We start from the raw sequence: 25,444 nt of genomic DNA, 5'->3' as shown, positions 1-25,444 counted from the left end.
CTCATTGACTGCATGCTGCCACACACTCCTCCTCCTCCTCCTGCTGCTAAATTTACCTCCTGCTGTCTGTGTGTTTCCACTGCCAGGGAGCACATACAATGGCGCTTCCAACATGCGTGCGCCACCAGCTATTTGTTGTTACGCTCAAAAATAGCTGCATTTCTTTAAAAAAAAAAAAATGAAAAGAGAAATAAGTGACGAAGAAGACGATATAGAAGAAGATGAAGATGAAGAAGATGAAGAAGAAGAAGAAGAAGATGAAGAAGATGAATAAGAAGAAGAAGAAGAAGATGAAGAAGATGAAGAAGAAGATGAAGAAGATGAAGATGAAGAAGATGAAGAAGAAGATGAAGAAGATGAAGAAGAAGATGAAGAAGAAGAAGAAGAAGAAGAAGATGAAGAAGATGAAGATGAAGAAGATGAAGAAGAAGATGAAGAAGATGAAGATGAAGAAGATGAAGAAGATGAAGAAGATGAAGAAGAAGATGAAGAAGATGAAGATGAAGAAGATGAAGAAGATGAAGATGAAGAAGATGAAGATGAAGAAGATGAAGAAGAAGAAGAAGAAGATGAAGAAGAAGAAGAAGATATAGAAGAAGAAGAAGAAGATATAGAAGATAAAGAAGAAGAAGAAGAAGAAGTATATACAGTACTGAACAAAATTCTGGACACAACTTCTCTTTTCACCTTTTTTTTTTTTTAAAGGAACATCCCCACATAATCACTTGCTGTTGTCACTTGGAAAAAAATATGTTTCTTGCATCATTAACCCTCAAAACAAGTGTTGGGAAGCTATTTAAGGCCAATTCGAATAGTCAGCTCGAATAATGAGCTCGAATACCGACTCGAATAGTGAGCTCGAAGTCCGAGGTCGAATCGAATAGTAAAATTTATTCGACTCGAATATTCGACTGACCTCGAATAATTTACTATTCGAATTCGACCAAACTCGAATTTTAAAAAGGGGTATTTGAGCACCACTATTATCAATGACCTCTCAGCTCAAAGAGCCCGTTTCCAGACTGAAAATGGTACATTTATTTATGGGTCATGAGTCTTAAAACCTTTTAATATACTGTATTAAACAGTAAAAAATACAATGATGTAACTTTCTGGTGAAAGTTTGCTTTGATGTTTTAGGAAATACTTGTTTTATGTTGACAGTAGAAAGTGCAAAAATAAACTTCCAACTATGCTAATACATAACATACAATAAGTGCATGATATCTCATATTAGGGGAATTCTCCCGTCAATTAGAGGAAAAAGATTCACTCATTTCTCAACTGACCAGAGGGAAGCAAGGTTTCACTCAACAAGTGGAGGAGTTGAAGAGACAGCTTGAAGAGGAAGTGAAGGTTTGTGAAATTTGTAAAAGACAGAGAAAGGTGCAGCGTGGGTGACATAAAAATGAAATCACTGATGCTATCCAAGCAGCACCATCCTGTCTTAGTAAATGATTTTATTATCTAAGATTTTTTAATCTTATAATGTTTACCTTAAAGTATTGTTGCTCATTATTTCTTTACAGGCTAAGAATGCCCTTGCTCATGGCTTGCAGTCAGCTCGCCATGACTGTGACTTACTTCGTGAGCAATATGAAGAGGAACAGGAGGCAAAGGCCGAGCTTCAGAGATCATTGTCCAAGGCTAATGGTGAAGTTGCCCAGTGGAGAACCAAATATGAAACTGATGCCATCCAGCGCACAGAAGAACTGGAAGAGGCAAAGTATGCTTGTGCAAGATATACTTATTATACGCCAAGTAGGGATGTGTATGGAATATCTAACAAGCTTTGTGATTCTTACCAAACAGGAAGAAACTTGCCCAGCGTCTCCAGGATGCTGAGGAACAAGTGGAAGCAGTGAACTCCAAATGTGCCTCCCTAGAAAAGACCAAACAGAGACTTCAGTCTGAAGTAGAAGATCTGATTGTCGAGATTTCCATATGGCGGAATATCGTTTTTCCGATAAACTGAACTGTACATGATCAAATACAAATAAAACCTAATTAATTTCCTTCCCCTAAGGTACAGAAGACAAAGACTTTTTAATATACGGGGATTATAGGTTAATATAGGTGCATTGATTATATAGACATGTATAGCATATTTTAATATTGCCAAGCGATGCTGAATTGTCCAGTCTGTGTGTCTCAAGGAAGATCAGATGCTAGTTAGCAAGTAGTTAGCCATTCAGGAGTGTTTGTGAATAGAAAGGAGACCACAGTATGACTAATAGTTAACATAGTTACCTTGCTTGGCCAAACAATTGCCAAACAAGAGAAGTTGAGTAACAATGGAAGAGACCTCTCAAGAGGCAAATATATTTGCTGAGTAGAGGAACCTCTGAATACAATCTCTAAGGCTTGTATATTTTAGAAATTAACCATTGTTGCAAGCCAAGAAACTTGGTGACATAGCAAACACAGGCTGAGTTAAACAATTCCCCATCTAAGGACACGACTCAGAGAATAACACATGACTCACTCATATGTATACCTTATGAGTAGAAATGTATCATACAAAGAGTAATACAGATACTATATGATTAAGTCTTATACATTAGTTACAATCAATTCAATAATAATATGGATATGCTATATGTTTACCAGTGTTGCATGTTAAACAATAATGTTAATGGTATAAAACTCTGCTAACAAGCACAATATGTTATAAAGGAGAGGTCCATGGTGGTTTTCAATATGTCACTATGATTTTGGATCAAATCCAATCTATCCGAAATATGGTAGAAAAAGGTCACTGTATCCTGAATAATAACCAGTGATTCCAGCAAAGTCAGCTATCCATAGAGGAATTATAACATTGATTTATTCACTGTTGGGTTATAATAAAACATGATTTTTGTTTTTAGTTTGCCAAATATCCCAGTAAGTCTGTGATTAGTTAGCCAACAGCACCTACAAAGGGTGAAAGCCAGTATTACACTTGGGTTAAAGATTAGTCACAGAAAGCTCCCATTGGTCACTCCCACTGCCCAGTGATAGGCTAGAAGATTTAATCTCCTGGGCAGGACCATAGGGAGTGAGGGGAATAAGATGAGAGGGGTCATTCAATGAGAGGATCAGACCATCAGGAGATCTGAGCAGACCAGGACATAGAGGATTCATGCCATCTGAACACAGCCACGCCTAAGAGGAACACGCCCAGAGGCCATCTTGGTGACTATACTTGAACCCAGTTCTGATTTTCTTGTTAGTTAGACGGCTTATTACAGCGCAGAATATCTGAACATATGATGTATTGATTGAATTTCATTGGTTGATATTTTAAAAAGGGGTGAGCTTTTCCAAAGTTGCAAGTTGGAAACAACTCACCTAAGTTCTACCATATGTTCATTGATAACTGGCTGTTTAACTCAGTTTTGGATAAAAGCGCTAGATACTTTAAGCTACCTCCTCTAGATATTTTGATACTTTGCCGCAGCATGTGCAAGCCACACCTAGCCAAATTTAGGACGACTCAATAGATATCTTATTCCAAAATTATATGTATTTTACCCGCTTGCTCTGTGTAGTATCACAGGCCAGCGGAGGTTAAAGTATAGACAGTGGGAAAATTCCTGTCATTTATAGTTGATTGCATAGAAATTGTGGGGCAACGCCCAGTCGTCAGATCCACTGAGTCATCCTAAATTTGTTATATTGAATGGTATAGCTGACATCAGCCAGTTTATTTTGGATAGCGCATTTTTGATTTTGGACTGCGCAATTTTGATTTTTGATAGCCACCATTTTGTTTTTGATAGCCACCATTTTGTTTTTGATAGCAGCCATTTTGATTTTGATAACAGCCATTTTGTTGTCGTTCAATTCATCCATTTTGTCTCCAGAGACCCTGTGGTAAATTGAGTAACAGGGCCGACGGCCACATTTGATGAGTCATATCTCTGCACTGTATTTGAGTTGACTGCTAATTGGTTTAAGCCTTTTGTATTGGTGAATAAGTATAATAACATTTTGATGTTTTACTGAAATTATTATCCAGCTCATTGCTTATTATAAGAATGACCTTATGAGTTTTGTTTTATATCAAAAGCGCAATATTATATTGTTTTGATATTGTAATATTTATTCGATATTAAATTGATATTTTTATAAATTGGTCCACATTTATTTGCATGTTTAAACCAGTACTGTAAAACCTCGGAAAACAAGCTCACACAGTTAGGCGTATGTTTGTATTTTAGCTCCTCCTATTTTCCCAGGAGCATTACATTTACATTTTTGATTTTATATTTATTTTTAAACAAGTTATACAAACATTGACAAAACGCCCGACATAAGATTGGAGGCCCCAGCGAGATCCGTTTACTTTCCATTACTGGTTTAAACAGTGTAAAAACGTTTTATTGAGCTGGTTTTATTGCATTGGCTATTGAATCATGAGTGCTACAGGTAGTGATTCAGAACTGCATTTGGAACAGACGTTCCGAAAAATTGTGGAATTTATATTTATACAACTAAAATATAATGAGGAAGTAGATGAATGGATAGGCAGAATGAGGAAAAGTGTAAAACAGGAAGCTGATTGTATATTTCAATCTAAAGGTATGGTGGATCACTATCTTTCATGTATGATCACAATAACCTCGGATTCCGAACTGAAGAAGAGGTTGTTAGGCGCCCTACCCTCTGTGTTATATGGGTTATTAGAGGTAGATATTCTTGCACAATCTAGGAAAAAAGAGATTGTACAGTTGAGATCCCAATTGCAAGGAACAGAGGGAAACGTCCAATCATTGAACTCCCAGTTACGGGATGTGGAATCAGATCTTCAAATTATAAGGGCTGATAGAGACCAATTAATGATTGATATTTCAGACAGGGAGGTAGCGATCAAAAGTCTGGAAAGAGACGCCGAACGGAATCGTGAAGCGCATCGCAGACTTAAACAGGATTTTGAAGAACTACAACAGCAGTACTTCAAAATCCAACAGGCAGGTAGACTCGATAGATCATCCAGCCCTTGCCCGCCAGTACTCACTCCATATGACCTAAAATGGCAAGGCATGTTGGATCGTATGGAGACGGTATGTAAGACTATGAATACCATAATCGATGACAGTACAAGGGTCCCTAAAGATCAACATTTGGATTCCTCTCCAGAGAGAGATATGCAAATGAGGGCCCCTAGGTATGATGATTCCCATAAAGGTCACGACTCCCTTGCTGATATCGATTCAGATGAATTTGAGGCTGATGAAAGAAAGCGGAAATCCAGCCCTATCCCAAGAAGGGGGAAAGGTACGTATAAAGGGGTTTCAAGCAGGGGAAATAATCAGTACTCCCAGGAAAAGCAGAGCTCGGCCAGCATCATAAAATTCTTAAACACCGCTGTGCCAAAATTCACTAAAAAGGGTTCAGCACAAATCGCATCCCACTTGGAGTTATATGAATCCACTATGGATTCTTTAAATCTGTCTGAAGCAGACAAAATCAGATTTCTCCCATGGGTTTTTGATGACAGATACCGCCACTATTTCACTTCATTTAAGGAGCGGGGTATCATTAGATGGCAAGCAGTTTCACACGAAGTGAAGCTTGAGTTTGGGCCGTATCGCACTATCTCAGAAGCAAAACGAGATGTGTATCGACTTACTTGTCGACCCGATCAGAGCCCCCGAGAATTCCTTTCCGTGCTAAAAAACTCTTACAGTTTAGCATATCGGAATCCTAACTGGGAGTCTCTTGATTTTAAACAGGCATATTACGATGCATTGCCTACCCAAATAAAGTTAAGCATGGCCAATGAGTTAGACTTCGGAAACTCCCTAGAGAAAATGGTTACCTCAGCGACACTGCTGTTCAACATCAGTGGGAGTTCCAATGTAAGTGGGAGAAACAACAAAAAGTACCCAGAGCGCAGAGTAGAAGAAACCAAAGTAAAAGCGGACCTAAACCTTGAATCCCAGCAGAAGAAAATACCTCCTGCAAAAGTACCTATCCAGCAGGGCCAAAGACAGCAACAAAACCCTAATCAAAACAGACCACAAAATCCTAAAGGGTCAGATAGGGATAGCTCAGGTTCTGAGAACCAGGTCTACCGTCCTCGGTTCAATCGCAGGTATCAAGGATACCAGGGTTACCAAGGAAACCAGGGTAGTCAAAGGTATAGAGGTTACCAGGGATATAGAGAACCCCAGGGGTACAGACGTCCCCAAAGATATAGACAATGGGATAACCGACCCAGGCAGCAGTGGGAAAGGAGACAGCACCCACCTAATTCACCTAGGGGTAGATCACCACCTAACTCACCTAGGAGTGGATCACCCGCAGGGAACAGATATGATCCCCGGAACCAGAACCCTCGCCGACCTAATAGGTTTGATCAGCTTGTCGATCAAGTGAACAAACTCAGTGACATGATGGGTAAGTTGGCTCAGGGATCTGTAGCAAGACAGCATGAGGATTTTTTAGCTGGGAAGGCAGGGCCCAGCTCTGCCAACTAAAGGAAACCGAGATAAATCACTGCACGGAGATGGATATGGCAGTACTCAATACGGTTAATGAAAATGATGTGCAATGTACCGACCTACCCCAGGTCGAGGAAGGGAAGTCTAATGTTCTTGATATTTCACCACAAATGGGTGATATTATGTCATTTGAGCCAGAGCGTGAAGTACCCTCTGTTCAGATTGTCCCATTGGTAGAATCCATGGGAACCCAAATGCCTTGCAGGCAGAATCAGGAGGAACAAGTTCCTAATACCCTGACGCTACAGAGAGATCATTCTCTGAAGCAACAAATGGAAAAACATTCCAATTTTCTTTGCAATCTTGAACAGGTAGATGGCCGGTATTTTATCGATACCCATCTACAAGATGGATGTATCGGACCGATCCCAGGTTTACTGGATACCGGTTCCCAGGTTACTATTCTGTCTTTTAACTATTACCAGCAGATCTTGGATTCATCACAAAGGAAGCCAAGATTAAAAGCCTTTGACGGTGCGCTAATAAGCGTTGGTGGTAATAGTTTACAAGTAAAAGGCACATCCTGGCTGACATATAAGATCGGTAAAAAGATCATTAAACATCCAACTTTGATTGTTGATCTTCCATATGATAGATTGATCATTGGAATCGATTTACTCAAACGACTAAATTCCATAATTGACTTCATAAATGAAGCAATATGGGCTCAAGTCAATGCTCCAATTGCTTTTGAGCGCTCCAGCAATGCACAATCGCAACGCAGCTGCCATACGATTGAGGAAAGGCCTAACTCTGTTGAAATCCATTTCCGGAACAGTCAGATACCAGAAGTCACGATCCTGAAAAACGGTAAACCCGAGGAAAATGCTAACACTGCTTTTCACATCATAAATATCCGAAAGGATAAGATTGAAAAGATAGTCCTTGAAGAGGATGTGTTAACTATTTCCTTTAAAGGGGGAAACCAGGAAGTGGCAGGCATAACCAAGCATACACAGGCATTGGTTGAAATCGAGAAAATCAATGATACTGTGCTGGTTCCCGTGCAGGTAGATGATATTGCTCGGGTAAAATATGCCAAGTTGGACCTCAAATCTGAGGCCAGCTACATAAGCCTAGGACTGTTGAAGCAGGTTACCGACCCTCAGGTAATCAAATTTATCTCTACACAGGAATGGATCCACGATCTGGATAACGATAACCAGAGTCATAATGTAATTGCAAAATGCATTTTATCTGTGTCTCTAGGAAACAAATCTGCAAAACATGTCTTCAGTGTGTTAAAGGAACCACAGTACCAAATGTACTTAGGAAACAACATTATTCACCGATTTGCCATACAGGTTGATCTGGTTAATGATGTTCTGTGGTCCAAATTATCCGGAAACCCAGAGGAATTCCAGGATAGAGAACAAGCACTGAGATGGGGACAGCGGATACCATATGCAGTGGATATCATTGTCGCTGAAAAAGTAAAAATCCCTGAAGGTTGCAAATCATTTCTCTTACCCATTCGAGTAAGGAAGGGGCAAAAGATGAGAAATGCAGATGCATTGATTTGTTTATCCAATCGGATGCAACGATTGGGATTGAAGGTAAAACCAATTCCCCTAATAAATATTCATCAGGAACCATTATACATGGTCATGCAAAACATGAGCCCTCATAGTATCACGCTACAGGAGGATACAATGATTGGCTTAGCCATTGACTCAGAATATTACACTTTTGGATTCCAAAATGAAGTCATTGGATTAATACCTGATGAATATTTGACAGAAGAACAAATAGTGGACCAACAATATTTCTCAACACCTGAAGGATTGTTCAGCATACACTCTGTTTATCCTTTCAGTCCTGAGGAAGGTACATGTCATGTCGAGGGAACATCATTGATTTTTAACCATGAGATCAATGAAAGTGAGTATCAAACACTCCAGCAGGGTAAGGATCAAGCATGTTACACCCCAAACGACCTAACTAATAGGCTTGAAGAAGCTTATGAGGTAGGTCAACCTGAAATTTTCCCAGAATTTCAGGAACGGGTAGAAGAACAACTCTCTATAGCTGATGGATGTTCTAATGAATCAGAACGACAGCAGCTAAGGCAACTATTCTGGGATTTCCAGGAGATGTTTGCCAAGGACTCTTATGACTGTGGGGAGACTAACCTGCATGTTACGAGAATCCTGACTGATCCAGATGCACCCCCTGTGTTTATCAAACAATATCGACTTCCGCTAGCAGCCTACGAGTCACTATCGGAAATAGTTAAGAACCTGGAAAAGAAAGGTATTATCCGACCAGTACACAGTTCCTTCAATCATCCAGTACTCGGAGTCCTCAAACCGAATGGTCAGTTCCGTCTATGCTCAGACTTGAGACAGTTAAACAAACGTGTCTACATGTCGGGTTGGCCTGTACCATACATTGACCAATGCTTGGCGCAAATCCAAGGGTCTAAAATATTCACAGCCCTTGACTGCGCACAAGGATATTGGACAATTAAAGTGGATGAAAGGGATCAATACAAACTAGCCTTCACATTCGGTAACAGACAATTTGCGTGGACCCGTACGCCTTTCGGATACATCAACGCAGGCCACGAATTTGCTGTGTTCATGCACAAAGCAATGCCTGATGCAGCTGAACGAGGTACCCTAACTTATGTCGATGATATCCTTATCAAAAGTACAATCTTTGAGGAACATATTTCAGAGTTGAGATATGTATTGAATCAACTAAGAGAAGCAGGTGTTAAACTTTCCCTACAGAAAGCTCAATGGTGCCGATCTAAAGTAAATTTCCTAGGACATGAAATTACTGCAGAAGGAATTAATCCACAGAAAAAGAAAGTGGAAGCAATCAAAAATACGAAGTCCCCCACAAATCTCAAGGAACTGAGATCATTCCTGGGGATGATGAATTATTCTCGCAAGTTCATAGATAACTATGCTGAGATTACAAAGCCGCTATTGCAGCTGCTAAAGAAAGGAGTACAATGGGAATGGAATGAGTGCCATGAACAAGCTGTATCTGAGCTTAAAACAAAACTCATACAGGCCCCATGCCTTGCTTATCCAGAAGGTGGTAAACCCTTCTATGTTGAAACAGGTTTTACCGACAAGAGTGTAAGTGCAGTTCTTTTCCAAAAGCAAGAAAGACTGAATAAAATAATTGCTTATGCCAGTAAATCACTATCACCAGTTGAAATCAAATTTAATAATTGTAAGAAGGCATTATTAGCAACTGTGTGGGCTTTGCAATATTTCAGAAGTTTTATTCAAGGGGAAAAGATCATTGTAGAAACTGCACACCAATCACTACAATATTTGCAAAGTAACCAAATAAAAGAAGGTAACCTGTCAAACAGTAGGATAACGGCATGGACAATGTCCCTAATGGGATGGCCACTGGAAATCAAATATAAACAGGATACTAAAAATCCAGTTGCTCAAGGATTAGCTGAACTCCATGATTGCTCTCATGTGGAACATAAAGATGAGCCACCAGAAAACGATTTTCTGGAAGAGCAATCTCTATCTCCATATAAATCCTATGAAGAGGAGTACTGCAAATCACTACCATGTGCATATGTTGACGGCTGTTCTTTTCACACAGAAGGAGATGAAAAGATGCTGGTTGCAGGTATCGGTATCGTATGGAATAACATATTTCCAGAGATATCTGCGGGATACAAAATTGGTCCCAAAAGTAGCCAGGTCGCAGAACTCGCTGCCGTGTATAAAGCTATACAAATGGCTATCGAACATGACCTTAAGGAATTTGTTTTGATAACAGATTCTGAGTATGTTCGGAACAGTTTTGTGGAATATTTTCCCAGTTGGAAAAGGACTAGCATGACAAGGAGTAACAAAAAGCCAGTCAAACATGGTAAATTGTTTTGTAAAATTGATGAACTGGTTAATACCCACGACCTTACCATTTATTGGAAAAAGGTAAGGGGTCATTCGAAACACCCTGGCGCTGATAAAGATGGGAACGATCTAGCAGATTCCCTCGCTAAGAAAGCAGCCATTGATGGTGAAATCTTCGATATCAATGACCTCATGGGAACTATCGAAGTAAATGTCACCACTAGGGGGCAGGCCCAAAAGGAGTCTCAACCCAGTGTAGCAATGTGGAGTCAAGATTCTCCTAATGAGGATCTCATTGCGAGCCAAAAGGGGGATCCCATTATTGGTTTGTTTTATAAACATATTGGAAGTCCACATGATTATCCCATCACCGTGGAAGACTGCAGTGACAACGAAGAATTACGTATTCTGATGAAAGGTGTGTCACAATTTTCATTACAGGATGGATTGCTGATACGAACCTCGAAAAATGGTATTACGCAGTGGGTAGTACCCGCAGCATATCGGGGTTTGATGTTGCAACATGCTCATGATGCCCCGACAGCTGGTCATCGAGGAGAGAAAATAACGTATGAGTTATTAAGAGACTACGCTTACTGGCCACACATGTTACAGGATGTCAGGACATATTGTCAAGGGTGCTTGGTATGCCCTCAATTCCAGCCACAAGGTCCCATTCACAGGGCACCGCTGATGAAAAGAGGCATAGCTATGCCATGGTCAGACATCCAGATCGATTTCATTGGACCAGTAACAACGTCCTCAAAGGGAAATCGATACATGTTAACCGTAACATGCCTGTTCACTAAATGGGTAGAATGTCTACCAAGTAAAACATGCAGTTCCAGTGTGTGCGCATCACTGCTCATTAACCACATATTTTCCCGATTTGGTCTTCCACAGCGCATCGAATCCGATCGCGGAAGTCACTTCACCAGTGAAGTAATGACCAAAATGTGGGAAATCCTAGGGGTAAAACGGAAGCTACACATAGCTTACCGACCAGCCTCTAGTGGTGGAGTGGAGCGTTACAATCAATCTATTGTAAATATCCTGAAAAAATTTGTTAGCGAATCAGGTAAAGACTGGGATGTCAAGCTGCCACTAGTTCTTATGGCTATTAGAGCTACTCCAAGCGCAGCAACCAAACTTTCCCCATTTGAGATGCTCACTGGTAGAAAGATGGTGTTACCCCAGCATTTGCTTTACAAAACCTCAGATCATAACTTGATGAATGCAACTACTGCACATCAATATGTGGAGAACTTACGAAAGCACCTCCAGCATGCCTTTGCATTTGCTCAAAGAAACATCGAAAAAGCCGCAGTCAGTACGAAAATGTACTATGACCTCAAAACTACGCAAAAGGAGTATCAGGTTGACGATAAGGTTTATCTGTATAATTTTGCCAGAGACCAGGTAAAGGAAAAGAAATTCCTCCCTTCATGGAAAGGTCCATATCCAATCACTGATAAATTGTCTCCTGTGGTTTATAAGGTTAAAATCCCTAAGGGGGATGACTTTGTTGAAAAATGGGTACATATTAATCAACTGCGTATTTGTCACCCTAGCTCACAGTTGCGGAGAATTGAGCAATCTGGAAATGTGTGCTAACAAATTATTTTTCTCCTGACAGGTATACCTAATGATGTGTTAATCTCTACTAGAATCCATATGGACACAAAGATTCCAATCCGGCGCAAAGATGCCCCACCTGACGATTGCCATCCTTCACGCAGTCCTAATCTTTGGGGAAGAGTGCCGAGCCACGAGTGATGCCAGATTCAGCATCCGTGATGTTACCGGATACCGCGGAGTTCATCATGACCAAATAGATGTTCCTATCCTAGAGGGTCCAGATGAGCCTAAACCCGCGATGTGTCGTTAAATGACGAGCTGATGTATCCGAGGTCCATTTGATGGAGATGCAAGTCTGATACCTGTTCCACACCAGATACTCACAGGAGTGAGTTATTCAAATCTTGAAGCAGATCCGGAAAATCCTTTTATTTGAACCAAAGGCCAAAGCAGTTCATCGCTGTTACAGTTGCTGTTTGCTACCTTTGCAGCAAGAGGAAACCTGTTTGTTTACATCCGGAGTATCATTTGCCAAGTTTATTTTTCTTGAAGCGTGAAACATGAACTTCAATGTGATGAAGACGATGTTTTAACCACTTCGGGACCACAGTCTTTTCGCCCCTTAAGGACCAGAGCCTTTTTCTCCATTCAGACCACTGCAGCTTTCACGGTTTATTGCTCGGTCATACAACCTACCACCTAAATGAATTTTACCTCCTTTTCTTGTCACTAATACAGCTTTCTTTTGATGCTATTTGATTGCTGCTGCGAGTTTTACTTTTTATTATATTCATCAAAAAAGACATGAATTTTGTCAAAAAAATGACTTTTTTAACTTTCTGTGCTGACATTTTTCAAATAAAGTAAAATTTCCTATACATTTGAGCGCGAAAGTTATTCTGCTACATGTCTTTGATAAAAAAAAAAACATTCAGTGTATATTTATTGGATTGGGTAAAAGTTATAGCGTTTACAAACTATGGTGCCAAAAGTGAATTTTCCCATTTTCAAGCATCTCTGACTTTTCTGCGCACCTGTCATGTTTCATGAGGGGCTAAAATTCCAGGATAGTACAAATACCCCCCAAATGACCCCATTTTGGAAAGAAGACATCCCAAAGTATTCAGTGAGAGGCATGGTGAGTTCATAGAAGATTTTATTTTTTGTCACAAGTTAGCGGAAAATGACAGTTTGTGACAAAAAAAAAAAAAAAAAAAAAGTTTCCATTTCTTCTAACTTGCGACAAAAAAAAATGAAATCTGCCACGGACTCACTATGCTCCTCTCTGAATACCTTGAAGTGTCTACTTTCCAGAATGGGGTCATTTGTGGGGTGTGTTTACTGTCCTGGCATTTGGGGGGTGCCTAATTGTAAGCACCCCTGTAAAGCCTAAAGATGCTCATTGGACTTTGGGCCCCTTAGCGCAGTTAGGCCGCAAAAAAGTGCCACACATGTGGTATTGCCGTACTCAGGAAAAGTAGTATAATGTGTTTTGGGGTGTATTTTTACACATACACATGCTGGGTGGGAGAAATATCTCCGTAAATGACAATTTTTTTATTTTTTTTACACACAATTGTCTATTTATAGAGATATTTCTCCCACTCAGCATGGGTATGTGGAAAAATACACCCCAAAACACATTATACTACTTCTCCTGAGTACGGCGATACCACATGTGTGGCACTTTTTTGCACCCTAACTGCGCTAAGGGGCCCAAAGTCCAATGAGTACCTTTAGGATTTCACAGGTCATTTTGAGAAATTTCGTTTCAAGACTACTCCTCACGGTTTAGGGCCCCTAAAATGCCAGGACAGTATAGGAACCCCACAAATTACCCCATTTTAGAAAGAAGACACCCCAAGGTATTCCGTTAGATGTATGGTGAGTTCATAGAAGATTTTTTTTTTTTGTCACAAGTTAGCGGAAATTGATTTTAATTGTTTTTTTTCACAAAGTGTCATTTTCCGCTAACTTGTGACAAAAAATAAAATCTTCTATGAACTCGCCATTCTCCTAACGGAATACCTTGGGGTGTCTTCTTTCTAAAATGGAGTCATTTGTGGGGTTCCTATACTGCCCTGGCATTTTAGGGGCCCTAAACCGTGAGGAGTAGTCTTGAAACCAAATGTAGCAAAATGACCTGTGAAATCCTAAAGGTACTCATTGGACTTTGGGCCCCTTAGCGCACTTAGGGTGCAAAAAAGTGCCACACATGTGGTACCGCCGTACTCAGGAGAAGTAGTATAATGTGTTTTGGGGTGTATTTTTACACATACCCATGCTGGGTGGGAGAAATATCTCTGTAAATGACAATTATTTGATTTTTTTTACACACAATTGTCCATTTACAGAGAGATTTCTCCCACCCAGCATGGGTATGTATAAAAATACACCCCAAAACACATTATACTACTTCTTCTGAGTACGGCGATACCACATGTGTGACACTTTTTTGCAACCTAGGTGCGCTAAGGGGCCTAACGTCCTATTCACAGGTCATTTTGAGGCATTTGGATTCTAGACTACTCCTCACGGTTTAGGGCCCCTAAAATGCCAGGGCAGTATAGGAACCCCACAAGTGACCCCATTTTAGAAAGAAGACACCCCAAGGTATTCTGTTAGGAGTATGGTGAGTTCATAGAAGATTTTTTTTTTGTCACAAGTTAGCGGAAAATGACACTTTGTGAAAAAAAAAACAATACATATCAATTTCCGCTAACTTGTGACAAAAAATAAAATCTTCTATGAACTCATCATACACCTAAAAGAATACCTTGGGGTGTCTTCTTTCTAAAATGGGGTCACTTGTGGGGTTCCTATACTGCCCTGGCATTTTAGGGGCCCTAAACCGTGAGGAGTAGTCTTGAACCCAAATGTCTCAAAATGACCTGTGAAATCCTAAAGGTACTCATTGGACTTTGGGCCCCTTAGCACAGTTAGGCTGCAAAAAAGTGTCACACATGTGGTATCGCCGTACTCAGAAGAAGTAGTATAATGTGTTTTGTGGTGTATTTTTACATATAACCATGCTGGGTGGGAGAAATATCTCTGTAAATGACACATTTTTTTATTTGTTTTACACACAATTGTCCATTTACAGAGAGATTTCTCCCACCCAGCATGGGTATGTGTAAAAATACACCACAAAACACATTATACTACTTCTCCTGAGTATGGCGATACCACATGTGTGACACTTTTTTGCAGCCTAGGTGCGCTAAGGGGCCCAACGTCCTATTCACAGGTCATTTTGAGGCATTTGTTTTCTAGACTACTCCTCACGGTTTAGGGCCCCTAAAATGCCAGGGCAGTATAGGAACCCCACAAGTGACCCCATTTTAGAAAGAAGACACCCCAAGGTATTCCGTTAGGGGTATGGTGAGTTCATAGAAGATTTTATTTTTTCTCACAAGTTAGTGAAAAATGACACTTTGTGAAAAAAACAATAACAATCCAATTTCCGCTAACTTTTGACAAAAAATAAAATATTCTATGAACTCATCATACACCTAACAGAATACCTTGGGGTGTCTTCTTTCTAAAATGGGGTCACTTGTGGGGTTCCTATACTGCCCTGGCATTTTACGGGCCCAAAACTGTGAGTAGTCTGGAAACCAAATTTCTCAAAATGACTGTTCAGGGGTATAAGCATCTGCAAATTTTGATGACAGGTGGTCTATGAGGGGGCAAATTTTGTGGAATCGGTCATAAGCAGGGTGGCCTCTTAGATGACAGGATGTATTGGGCCTGATCTGATGGATAGGAGTGCTAGGGGGGTGACAGGAGGTGATTGATGGGTGTCTCAGGGGGCGGTTAGAGGGGAAAATAGATGCAATCAATGCACTGGGGAGGTGATCGGAAGGGGGTCTGAGGGGGATCTGAGGGTTTGGCCGAGTGATCAGGAGCCCACACGGGGCAAATTAGGGCCTGATCTGATGGGTAGGTGTGCTAGGGGGTGACAGGAGGTGATTGATGGGTGTCTCAAGGTGTGATTAGAGGGGGGAAATAGATGCAAGCAATGCACTGGCGAGGTGATCAGGGCTGGGGTCTGAGGGCGTTCTGAGGTGTGGGCGGGTGATTGGGTGCCCGCAAGGGGCAGATTAGGGTCTAATCTGATGGGTAACAGTGACAGGTGGTGATAGGGGGTGATTGATGGGTAATTAGTGGGTGTTTAGAGGAGAGAATAGATGTAAACAATGGATTTGGGAGGTGATCTGATGTCGGATCTGCGGGCGATCTATTGGTGTGGGTGGGTGATCAGATTGCCCGCAAGGGGCAGGTTAGGGGCTGATTGATGGGTGGCAGTGACAGGGGGTGATTGATGGGTGGCAGTGACAGGGGGTGATTGATGGGTGATTGACAGGTAATCAGTGGGTTATTACAGGGGAGAACAGATGTAAATATTGCACGGGCGAATTGATAAGGGGGGGGGGTCTGAGGGCAATCTGAGCGTGTGGGCAGGTGATTGGGTGCCCGCAAGGGGCAGATTAGGGTCTAATCTGATGGGTAACAGTGACAGGTGGTGATAGGGGGTGATTGATGGGTAATTAGTGGGTGTTTAGAGGAGAGAATAGATGTAAACAATGGATTTGGGAGGTGATCTGATGTCGGATCTGCGGGCGATCTATTGGTGTGGGGGGGTGATCAGATTGCCCGCAAGGGGCAGATCAGGGGCTGATTGATGGGTGGCAGTGACAGGGGGTGATTGACGGGTGATTGACAGGTGATTGACAGGTGATTGACAGGTGATTGACAGGTGATCAGGGGGGATAGATGCATACAGTACACGGGGGGGGGTCTGGGGGGGGGCTGGGGAGAATCTGAGGGGTGGGGGGGTGATCAGGAGGGAGTAGGGGGCAGATTAGGGACTTAAAAAAAAAATAGCGTTGACAGATAGTGACAGGGAGTGATTGATGGGTGATTAGGGGGGTGACTGGGTGCAAACAGTGGTCTGGGGGGTGGGCAGGGGGGGGTCTGAGGGGTGCTGTGGGCGATCAGGGGGCAGGGGGGGGGGAAATCAGTGTGCTTGGGTGCAGACTAGGGTGGCTGCAGCCTGCCCTGGTGGTCCCTCGGACACTGGGACCACCAGGGCAGGAGGCAGCCAGTATAATAGGCTTTGTATACATTACAAAGCCTATTATACACTGTTGCAGCGGCGATCCGGATGCCAGTAACCCGCCGGCGCTTCCGAACGGCCGGCGGGTTACGGCGAACGGGGGGCGGAGCCAGTCCCCGGCGGCTGATCGCGTCACGAATGACGCGATCGCCGCATAGCCACTCCCGCAGCCGCCCCCGCCGATGGGCGTATTGCGGTCGTTTGGGACCGGTCTTTGCCGCCGCCCATCGGCTGGGGGCGGTCGTTAAGTGGTTAAAGTCCATTTTTCCCTTTCATACTTGGATTACCAATACAAAACAAAGGTTATTCACAACGCGTTCCCACGGGAATGAAGCAACGAAAAACGTTTAATAATCCTTGTTGTTCTTTTGAAATGATCACACACTGGAACATTCCAAAAGAAAAGGGGGATGTGTCGAGATTTCCATATGGCGGAATATCGTTTTTCCGATAAACTGAACTGTACATGATCAAATACAAATAAAACCTAATTAATTTCCTTCCCCTAAGGTACAGAAGACAAAGACTTTTTAATATACGGGGATTATAGGTTAATATAGGTGCATTGATTATATAGACATGTATAGCATATTTTAATATTGCCAAGCGATGCTGAATTGTCCAGTCTGTGTGTCTCAAGGAAGATCAGATGCTAGTTAGCAAGTAGTTAGCCATTCAGGAGTGTTTGTGAATAGAAAGGAGACCACAGTATGACTAATAGTTAACATAGTTACCTTGCTTGGCCAAACAATTGCCAAACAAGAGAAGTTGAGTAACAATGGAAGAGACCTCTCAAGAGGCAAATATATTTGCTGAATAGAGGAACCTCTGAATACAATCTCTAAGGCTTGTATATTTTAGAAATTAACCATTGTTGCAAGCCAAGAAACTTGGTGACATAGCAAACACAGGCTGAGTTAAACAATTCCCCATCTAAGGACACGACTCAGAGAATAACACATGACTCACTCATATGTATACCTTATGAGTAGAAATGTATCATACAAAGAGTAATACAGATACTATATGATTAAGTCTTATACATTAGTTACAATCAATTCAATAATAATATGGATATGCTATATGTTTACCAGTGTTGCATGTTAAACAATAATGTTAATGGTATAAAACTCTGCTAACAAGCACAATATGTTATAAAGGAGAGGTCCATGGTGGTTTTCAATATGTCACTATGATTTTGGATCAAATCCAATCTATCCGAAATATGGTAGAAAAAGGTCACTGTATCCTGAATAATAACCAGTGATTCCAGCAAAGTCAGCTATCCATAGAGGAATTATAACATTGATTTATTCACTGTTGGGTTATAATAAAACATGATTTTTGTTTTTAGTTTGCCAAATATCCCAGTAAGTCTGTGATTAGTTAGCCAACAGCACCTACAAAGGGTGAAAGCCAGTATTACACTTGGGTTAAAGATTAGTCACAGAAAGCTCCCATTGGTCACTCCCACTGCCCAGTGATAGGCTAGAAGATTTAATCTCCTGGGCAGGACCATAGGGAGTGAGGGGAATAAGATGAGAGGGGTCATTCAATGAGAGGATCAGACCATCAGGAGATCTGAGCAGACCAGGACATAGAGGATTCATGCCATCTGAACACAGCCACGCCTAAGAGGAACACGCCCAGAGGCCATCTTGGTGACTATACTTGAACCCAGTTCTGATTTTCTTGTTAGTTAGACGGCTTATTACAGCGCAGAATATCTGAACATATGATGTATTGATTGAATTTCATTGGTTGATATTTTAAAAAGGGGTGAGCTTTTCCAAAGTTGCAAGTTGGAAACAACTCACCTAAGTTCTACCATATGTTCATTGATAACTGGCTGTTTAACTCAGTTTTGGATAAAAGCGCTAGATACTTTAAGATACCTCCTCTAGATATTTTGATACTTTGCCGCAGCATGTGCAAGCCACACCTAGCCAAATTTAGGACGACTCAATAGATATCTTATTCCAAAATTATATGTATTTTACCCGCTTGCTCTGTGTAGTATCACAGGCCAGCGGAGGTTAAAGTATAGACAGTGGGAAAATTCCTGTCATTTATAGTTGATTGCATAGAAATTGTGGGGCAACGCCCAGTCGTCAGATCCACTGAGTCATCCTAAATTTGTTATATTGAATGGTATAGCTGACATCAGCCAGTTTATTTTGGATAGCGCATTTTTGATTTTGGACTGCGCAATTTTGATTTTTGATAGCCACCATTTTGTTTTTGATAGCCACCATTTTGTTTTTGATAGCAGCCATTTTGATTTTGATAACAGCCATTTTGTTGTCGTTCAATTCATCCATTTTGTCTCCAGAGACCCTGTGGTAAATTGAGTAACAGGGCCGACGGCCACATTTGATGAGTCATATCTCTGCACTGTATTTGAGTTGACTGCTAATTGGTTTAAGCCTTTTGTATTGGTGAATAAGTATAATAACATTTTGATGTTTTACTGAAATTATTATCCAGCTCATTGCTTATTATAAGAATGACCTTATGAGTTTTGTTTTATATCAAAAGCGCAATATTATATTGTTTTGATATTGTAATATTTATTCGATATTAAATTGATATTTTTATAAATTGGTCCACATTTATTTGCATGTTTAAACCAGTACTGTAAAACCTCGGAAAACAAGCTCACACAGTTAGGCGTATGTTTGTATTTTAGCTCCTCCTATTTTCCCAGGAGCATTACATTTACATTTTTGATTTTATATTTATTTTTAAACAAGTTATACAAACATTGACAAAACGCCCGACATCTGATGGTTGATGTGGAGAGAGCAAACAGTGCAGCTGCAGCACTGGATAAGAAGCAGAGGAACTTTGACAAAGTAAGTCAGCATAAATATACAAAAAAACAATACAATGGTATTATTAAAACTGTCCACTTGGTTATCAAGTATGGCTTTGTAATACTTTCCTTTTTCCTTATGGTCAGGTACTTGTTGAGTGGAAGCAGAAATATGAAGAGGGCCAGGCAGAGCTGGAGGCAGCCCAGAAGGAAGCTCGGGGACTGAGCACTGAGATCTTCAAGATGAAGAATGCTTACGAGGAAGCTCTAGAACAAGTGGAGACCCTGAAACGTGAAAACAAGAACCTGCAACGTAAGTTCTTTAACTGAATAAAAACATGCAATGAGAGGGACTGCCATTACTGACCTTTTTCTAAAAACGATTATTACCAATCTATAAATTCTAATTGCAGAGGAGATTTCAGACCTCACAGAACAGATTGGGGAGACTTCTAAATCCATAAATGAGCTTGAGAAGGCCAGGAAACAAGTAGAACAAGAGAAGAGTGACCTGCAGTCTGCTTTGGAGGAGGCTGAGGTACGGTAGCAGTTTTCGATCTTAAACATGTAAAGAACTTTTTTTTTTTTTTTTTTTTTTTACTTTACAAGCCCCATACTATTTTTCATTGTTAAACAGGGATCTCTGGAGCATGAAGAAGCCAAAATCCTCCGTGTCCAACTCGAGTTGAACCAGGTGAAATCTGAAATAGACAGGAAGATTGCAGAGAAGGATGAGGAAATTGAACAACTGAAGAGAAACAGTCAAAGGGTTATTGAGACCATGTAGAGCACCCTAGATTCTGAAATCAGGAGCAGGAATGATGCCTTGAGACTGAAGAAGAAGATGGAAGGAGACCTAAATGAAATGGAGATCCAGCTGAGCCACGCCAACCGCCAAGCTGCTGAGTCCCAGAAACAGCTAAGGAATGTGCAAGCACAACTCAAGGTACTTCTTTCCTTACTAGTAACACTTCATCAGATTTTAAGATTTGTAATTGCATATCATCAGTTTATATTTATGGTAGCTTTATTGTGTTAGCTATTATGTTTTGCTCTATAGCAATTCAAATGTTTACATACTTTAAGAGATTCCACCAACCAACTATCTTTCAGGATGCCCAGCTTCACCTTGATGATGCTGTGAGGAGCAAGGAAGACCTAAAGGAACAGGTGGCTGTAATAGAACGCAGGAATAACCTACAGCAGGCTGAGATTGAGGAGATCCGTACAGCACTGGAACAAACAGAGAGAACTCGTAAGGTGGCTGAGCAGGAACTTCTAGATGCAAGTGAGCGTGTTCAGCTTCTGCACTCCCAGGTAACTACATTCTATTTGCAAGAGTGACATCCACTTAACAAAATCTTGTAGAAACACAAAGAACTATCACATGCACATTTTCTCTTTAGAACACAAGTCTTCTCAATTCCAAGAATAAGTTAGAGAGTGACATCACCCAGCTCCAAAGTGAAGTTGAGGAAGCTGTACAGGAAGCCAGGAATGCTGAGGAGAAAGCCAAGAAAGCCATCACTGATGTATGTATCCAACCAATGCCATGCAAATCTTAGCAGCATTTTACTTTATTGCGGAAATGTGAGTGGGGTTGTAAGGCTTGGTGGTGTATTCTCCACAGTCAGCATGCAATGCATGAGCTGACGTGGAGGAGGTACACACACTAGCACAAAGAAACAGGCTATCCCTAGTATAGTGGAGGGGAGGACTGATTCCAATAGGAGATTGTGGCGCACAGAGCAGGTGCAGATCTGACAGCCACAAACAATGCTTTCGTTATAACGTCTCAGCGCAAAGTAGCGCTGAGCGCATAAACCAGAACTGAGGAGATCAGGACAGGTAGACAGAATGAACGCTTGCTAGCTAGCGGCTACTTAGCGACAGCAAGCGTCCAAAACCAGACAGACTGGAATGAGGCAGCCAATGCGTTGCGGTGATGGCGTGCCTCACAAAGACAGGACAGGATAGTAAGGAAATAGCAGGATCGAGATAGATGAACGTAACACAGATAAATATACAATAAGTATGTTTTCCTAGCGTATTACAATTACAGCTATCAATGAAACTATTTGTAACGTCTGACTAACATATGTATATATCGGCAATGAACCGATATATGACATAAGCAGGAACGCTGACTAGGACTGGAGTAATACAGGGAACAGGACTCAGAAGGATTCGCTATCTCTTCGCAGAGATGAACGCAATCCACAAACAGTAACAGAACAGGATTCAGAAGGATTCGTTATCTCTTCGCAGAGATGAACGCAATCCACAAACAGGACCAGGAACAGGATAACTAGCTCAGCACGGGTGCTCACGGTACGCGCAAACTACCAAAACGTGCTGGAAAACTGACTAACTGAACACAGGAAATAAACAGTTCGTGTACGTATATATCAGCGACACTGATGTATCAACGTAACACGAATACAAGGAAAATAATAAACGTGCTGGTATGCATATATATTGGCAATGAACCAATATATGATGCAAAACCAGCAAAGTATCTTTAGAACAAGAAACACGATCGGGGGCTGAAGCGACAGCAAGACGGGCTTAAACTGAAGCTATGAAAACCCAAGGAAACCCTACAGGAAGCAGATCTTTATACTGAGGTCATCCAATGGGAGCAGACATGCAGATTCCCACACAGGTGAATGATAATCAGTCACAAGCTGACAGCAGGGAAAGACAGACAAAGCTATGCAGTTTGCATGGAAATAGATCAGAACTGCCTGAGCTGCAGCACTACTACTTCCAGCAACAGCTGCTGCAGCAGCGATCATCACAGTACCCCCGCCCTTAAAAGCGGATTCCAGACGCTTTTCAAAACTGAAATTCCCAACAAAACAGTCCGACTGATAATTCATGATGACCGGGACAGCCCGGCAAGACCGAATTCCAGAATCAGTCCCCACAAGACTGGACCCATCAGAACCAGAACCTACAGAACCATGCCCATCAGTACTACAAGCCCCAATGTGACACCCATCAGAACCATGATTTCCAGAAGAAAGCCCTCCGAAATTCCCTGAGCGATACCCACCGCCTTCCAGGAACCGTTCAGAAACGCCAAAGCCTTTGCAATGCCCACCGGTACTGTCTTTACCAACACAAAACCCACTGTTGAACCAGTCCAAGGCACCAGGACAAGTTTTCTCAGAGACCTCCCAGAACACCTTGAAGCTCCAAAGAGATCCCCATAGGTCAGAATGCCCCTTAGGCTCACATGGAGAACTATCAAGAACCCCTATGGAACCTAGGGCAATTCCCGAGTCAGGGCCACAAGGACAAACATCAATATCAGGGCTTTCAGGGACCAGAACCATCTCTGGGCATGCAGGCAGACTGGCAACATCAGAACGTGTTCCCACTAAGGAAGCATCAGAGCACGCTAACACCTTAGACACACTTGGGCATTCTGGCACACAAAGAACATCTGGGCACACCGGCACAAGAGAAACCTCTGGGCATGTCAAGGAACTGTGAGCCTCAGGGTCAGCCAAGACAGGACCAAAACCAGGACTGGCCAAAAAAAAATCATCATGACTAAACTTCGCAACTACTGGACTTTTACACGAGAATGCTGGATCAGACTTAGATGTCGCTGATTCCAGCAAAGTCAGTAACAAATCAGATTCAGGGGCACTAACAAGACAGGACAAATCTTCTGATGTATGCACTGAACCAGATAGGGACTCCACAACTACCTCTGGACTGGACAGAGACTCACTGGATTGGAGCTCATGAGGCGCTGCATAACAAGTCAGTATTGCAGCAGCCCCCACTGGACTAGGCAAAACTGAGGAATTCCCTGGACAGGAAGGGGACTCTGGAACCTCTGCCACAGCGGCCAGAGAACCAGAATCTTTCAGGATACAGGGCTGGGTTTCAGGAACACTCATCAGACCGGACTGAAATTCTGAGATTTCTATTATTTTGACCAGAGAATCAGAATTATCCATGTTACAGGGCAAGACTTCTGAAACATTCAGAGGACAGGGCTGGAGTCCCTCGGCTGTTACAACACTGGAGAGGGACTCAACATTGGTTAAATCAAACTGTGTACAGGGCAAGGTATCTAACACAATTGCTGACGAGGACAATATTTCAATGGCTTCTGCTTTGCTGGGCAGAAATTCACCAAGTTTTATTAGAGCAGACTGTAATTCCAAAACAGCTGCTAGACAAGTGAATATTACTGCAACACCAACTGAGGTAAGCAGTGCCTCAGACCCTTCTGCTAGAGGGTTTGAAATATCCAAAGTACTGGGTGAAGCATAAGACTCTGCGACCACAGCTTCACTGGACAGGATCACTGAACAGTCCATATTGCAGGGCAAAACCATGGAAGCACCTGCTGGACAGCATAATGATTCTGTGACCTGAGTTTCATTGGAGAGATCTACTGCACAATTCATGGTACAGGGCAAATTTATTGGAACATTTTCTGAACAAGGTAATAATTCTGCGATTTCAGGTTCACAGAGCAGATGCTCTGAGCTATTCACGAAACTAGAGCGAGGTGTAGAAACAGGAAGATCAAGACACAATGTTTGGGCATCTGAATCACCATTCAATTGTAAAATTGGAAAATTCAGATGCTGGGGTTCTGAGGTTTCTGGACAGGATTGCTGGGACTCGGAAACTGATGTAGTGCATCTATTGGCATCTGCTGGATCAGACAGGAGTTGAACTTTATTAACACGGGTAATTTCTGCAGAAGTGTTTGCAGAGACAGGCAAGATTTTTCTGGTGTCTTTCACTGAACAAAGACTCATGAGTACTGGCTAGGCTGGACTCAGAAGTCAGCAGGACCTCTGGATTCTCTGCTGAGAAATTTGTGCAGGGCAAAGTTAAGAAAGTATCAGTGGCTTCTGTTTTACTGGGAAGTAACACTGAGTTATCCATGGTACAGGGTGGAGTTACAGGAACATTCACAAGACATGGCAGGGACTCAGTAACTGGAGAAGTGGGACAGTCTCCAATTGACAGTGTGTCTTCCCTGGTATCAACTGATTGAATCACATAAAAATCATCCAAAATCATTTTCCACACATCGATCAATGGAGCCACAAAGTCATACCCACACACACCAGTTTTTATTAGGTTATAGGCAGACTTAATGCATGCATTCAATACTAATTCACTTTTTGCACTGTAAAATTGACAAAATGAACTTGAATCATTCTTCCATTCATTGACCAGAGCTTCCATCTCTCCTTTCTCAAATGGAGGATTCCAAGCATACTTAACAGGCAGATCACAGTTTGCAGATATGATTGTGGCAGGGACATATATTGGGTTAATTAGCAGGTGATTGGCAGATTCCTTATTCTTAAGAATCTCCAATACCTGTAGCAAGTGTTTAACTGTAGTGTATGCAAACTTTCCTTGCTTCACAAATAAGTTGATTTGTTCAATACTCTGTAATATCTCCTCATAATCATACTCAGATAATTCTTTTAAACAAAAATCTTTATTTTCCCTAGCCAGTGATGAAAGTTCATTAGTAGTTTCATAAGTCCATTTAACTCTCCTGAAAGACAATTGCATTTCATTATCTGTTAATGGCAGAATCTCATTATAG

General features: G+C 41.6%; 1 pseudogene; it reads left to right on the top strand.

Annotated features, from left to right (window-relative positions):
• LOC137528515 (myosin-4-like) overlaps positions 1 to 25,444 on the top strand; it is a 61,198-nt pseudogene that overhangs the window by 32,078 nt on the left and 3,676 nt on the right.

The sequence above is a fragment of the Hyperolius riggenbachi genome, chromosome 8 (assembly GCF_040937935.1).
Source record: "Hyperolius riggenbachi isolate aHypRig1 chromosome 8, aHypRig1.pri, whole genome shotgun sequence".
Lineage (NCBI taxonomy): Eukaryota > Metazoa > Chordata > Amphibia > Anura > Hyperoliidae > Hyperolius > Hyperolius riggenbachi.
Note: the sequence above shows the minus strand (reverse complement) of the source record. Positions and strands in the feature narration are given on the sequence as shown.